Raw genomic sequence first — 3,927 nt, 5'->3', positions numbered from 1 at the left:
GCCAACGTGCGGTCCCTCGCCCAATGTCGGCTGCCTCGCTGGAGCTGGGTAAAGAGGAGAGGAGCGGATAAGGGAGGAGATTGGCACACACGGTGGCGCTGCCGGCGCTGAGGATAGCAAGAGAAGGTGCAGTTTGATCTGATCATCTGGTTTGCTATTTCTCTAAGGCCAACGTGCGGTCCCTCGCCCAATGTCGGCTGCCTCGCTGGGGCAAAGAGAAGAGGAGAGGATAAGGGAGGAGATTGGCACACACGGTGGCGCTGCCGGCGCCGAGGATAGCGAGAGAAGGTGCAGTTTGATCTGATCATCTGGTTTGCTATTTCTCTAAGGCCAACGTGCGGTCCCTCGCCCAATGTCTTCTGCCTCGCTGGGGCAAAGAGAAGAGGAGCGGATAAGGGAGGCGATTCGCCAACGTGCGGTCCCTCGCCCAATGTCGGCTGCCTCGCTGGAGCTGGGGCAAAGAGGAGCGGATAAGGGAGGAGATTGGCACACACGGTGGCGCTGCCGGCGCCGAGGATAGCAAGAGAAGGTGAAGTTAGATCTGATCATCTGGTTTGCTATTTCTCTAAGGCCAACGTGCGGTCCCTCGCCCAATGTCTTCTGCCTCTCTCTCAATCTCACTATTTTGGCCGCCGTGATAGGCGCCGCCAACAGCAGCAGCTACCTGGTTGATCCTGCCAGTAGTCATATGCTTGTCTCAAAGATTAAGCCATGCATGTGTAAGTACAAGCCGATTTAAGGCGAAACCGCGAATGGCTCATTAAATCAGCTATGTTTCATTGGATCTGTAAACCCACTTACTTGGATAACTGTGGCAATTCTAGAGCTAATACATGCAATTGGTCTCTGACCGCAAGGGAAGAGCGCTTTATTAGTTCAAAACTGGTCGGGCCCCGGTCCGTAACCCACCTGTGGTGAATCTGAATAACTTCGGGCTGAGCGCACGGTCTCCGCACCGGCGCCGCTTCTTTCAAGTGTCTGCCTTATCAGCTTTCGATTGTAGGTTATGCGCCTACAATGGCTATAACGGGTAACGGGGAATCAGGGTTCGATTCCAGAGAGGGAGCCTGAGAAACGGCTACTACATCTAAGGAAGGCAGCAGGCACGCAAATTACCCACTCCCGGCACGGGGAGGTAGTGACGATAAATAACGATGTGAGTCTCATCCGAGGCCTCGCAATCGGAATGAGTACACTTTAACTTTAACGAAAATCATTGAGGGCAAGTCTGGCCAGCAGCCGCGTAATTCCAGCCCATTAGCGTGATATTAAAGGCGTTAAAAAGCTCGAAGTTGATCTCAGTTCTGACTGACGCAATCAACCGTTTACTGTCACGCCCCAACAGTCACTACCGCTCCGCACGGATGCTCTTTGTCGGTGCGTCCCGGAAAGGGCCGGAGAGTTTACTTTGAAAAAATTAGAGTGCTCAGGAGCAGGCTATTTGAATGGCCTGAAATGGTGATGCATGGAAGGAATAACAGGACCGGTTCATTTTGTTGGTTTTCGAACCAGAGGTAATGACTAATCGAACAGGCGGGGCATCTGGGATTATGACGCTAGAGGTGAAATTTTGACCGCTGCAAGACGAACTACTGCGAAAGCATTTGCCAAGGATGTGCCATTAATCAAGAACGAAAAAGTTAGGAGGTTCGTGGCCATGATCAGATACCGCCCTAGTTCTAACCATAAACGATGCCAACTAGCGATCCGCCGGCGTTATTCCCATGACCCGGCGGGCAGCTTCCGGGAAACCAAAGTCTTTGGGTTCCGGGGGAAGTATGGTTGCAAAGCTGAAACTTAAAGCAATTGACGGAAGGGCACCACCAGGAGTGGAGCCTGCGGCTTAATTTGACTCAACACGGGAAACCTCACCAGGCCCAGACACCGGAAGGATTGACAGATTGAGAGCTCTTTCTCGATTCGGTGGGTGGTGCATGGCCGTTCTTAGTTGGTGGAGCGATTTGTCTGGTTAATTCCGATAACGAACGAGACTCTGGCCTACTAAGTAGTCGACGGATCTCCAGAAAATGGTGTCCAGTTCGCAACTTCTTCTTAGAGGGATAAGCGGCAATTCTAGCCGCACGAGATTGAGCAATAACAGGTCTGTGATGCCCTTAGATGTTCTGGGCCGCACGCGCGCTACACTGAAGGGATCAACGAGTTTTCCCCCTCCGAGAGGAGCGGGTAACCCGTTCAAAGCCTTTCTTGATAGGGATTGGGGCTTGCAATTGTTCCCATGAACGAGGAATTCCCAGTAAGTGCAAGTCATCAGCTTGCGCTGACTACGTCCCTGCCCTTTGTACACACCGCCCGTCGCTACTACCGATTGAATGATTTAGTGAGGCCTTCGGACTGGCGCTCTTGGATTGTCGGCCCCGTTGCCCGCGAGGGTTTTCTGGGGTCGTCGCCTCGAGCTGACGGAAAGATGTCCAAACTTGATCATTTAGAGGAAGTAAAAGTCGTAACAAGGTTTCCGTAGGTGAACCTGCGGAAGGATCATTAACAGAGAGAAAGAGAACGGGGCGCTCTTAAAACTACTACTACTCTCCTGATTTGGGCGGTCTCGGGCTCTGCTCTGGCAACTCCAGCAGCGAAAGAGGACAATCCCGGCCCCCGCACCAAAAATAGGTACCACCACGCTGTAGGTGGACCACACTCGGGCGAGAGCGCGAAGACCGGAGGAGGAGGACGGACGGGGCTTTGGACGGCTGCCCGTCCGTTCCTTACTACCGGCGAATAAGCCTCTTGACCCAAAAAGAGTGAAATTCAAGTGTCAAAAAACAACAACAAGCCGTCCGGCCAAACCCAAACCACAAACTTGGGCTATGTCTGTCAAACCCTTTCATTGAGACTCGACCTGTGATGGTTAGTCGCAAAAAGACCAAATGGCAAATACACAACTCTTAACGGGGGATCACTCGGCTCGTGGGTCGATGAAGACCGCAGCAAACTGCGTGTCGGTATGTGAATCGCAAGAATACCAGATACATCGACAAGTTGAACGCATATTGCGGCGGCGGCAGCCATATGAGCTTGTCGCCGCCACTTTCCACGAGGGTCGGAAATATACATCCATCGGTTGCTGCGAAGTTCGGTGCCTGCTGACTGTCTCTCGACACGAGGGTAAACAACCGAAGCCCGCCTTTAAGTTTAATCGCTCGCGCTTTGGCCAGGCGTGCCCTTTAAAACAAGCAAGTTTATCACTAGCAAGTCCATGGACTTGGCGCACCCACATTCAACCACAACAAAGCGACAGTTGTCGCCCTCGCAAATAACTGGAGGCGGCGCTCTTTTGCCTGCTGTCCACAGAGACACGAATGGCCGTCGGCCGCTCATGGCTGATGCTGCACATGTTCTAAGAGGCACTCCATCCCACGAAGAGGAAACGAAACCGGGTCGGATATCTTTTAAGTAAGCCCCGCCGGAATTTCGTCTATCACCTCGAAAAGAGTGCTTGGCATGCATTGCAGTGGAACCTAAATTGATGAGTGCGCCTGGGCCCGCAGTCTACCATGTAGTGGTGCAGGCAGAGAGATGAGAATGCTTGGGTGACGCCGTGCTCTTCCTCACGCGCTCCTCCACCCTCTCCCACGGTCAGACGCGGTGTGGGCGTTCTCTTTGAGAGTTCGCCACGAGTCCACGTCTATCTCATGACTGGGAGGGAGGCAGGGGGAGTTCTCTCTAAACGCGTTAAAGACGGTGTTGCGCCTCATAACGGCGCTCGCCGGGATAGAGCACTAGTTCTGCAGCCGGAAAGGCCGCTCACGCCAATTAATACTGCGACTCTCGCTCTCTTTCTCCGGATAAACAAGTGCCACTGCTGTGGCATGCGGGAACGGGGAAAGAGGTCAAAGTTTAAGCGGCAAAGGTGCGGCCGAGTAAGGGCGGAACACGAGCGTATATGCATTAAAACTGTGTGTGTATATG

At 53.1% G+C, this 3,927-nt stretch overlaps 1 non-coding gene across 1 annotated transcript; it reads left to right on the top strand.

The window, feature by feature from the left end:
* Positions 1-2,898: 2,898 nt before the first annotated feature.
* LOC121860569 lies at positions 2,899-3,061 on the top strand. Its single transcript, XR_006087890.1, has one exon. It is a non-coding gene; the product is annotated as a 5.8S ribosomal RNA (ribosomal RNA).
* The last annotated feature ends 866 nt before the right edge of the window (positions 3,062-3,927 follow it).

Source organism: Homarus americanus, unplaced genomic scaffold, assembly GCF_018991925.1.
Source record: "Homarus americanus isolate GMGI-L3 unplaced genomic scaffold, GMGI_Hamer_2.0 scaffold15384, whole genome shotgun sequence".
NCBI lineage: Eukaryota > Metazoa > Arthropoda > Malacostraca > Decapoda > Nephropidae > Homarus > Homarus americanus.
Note: the sequence above shows the minus strand (reverse complement) of the source record. Positions and strands in the feature narration are given on the sequence as shown.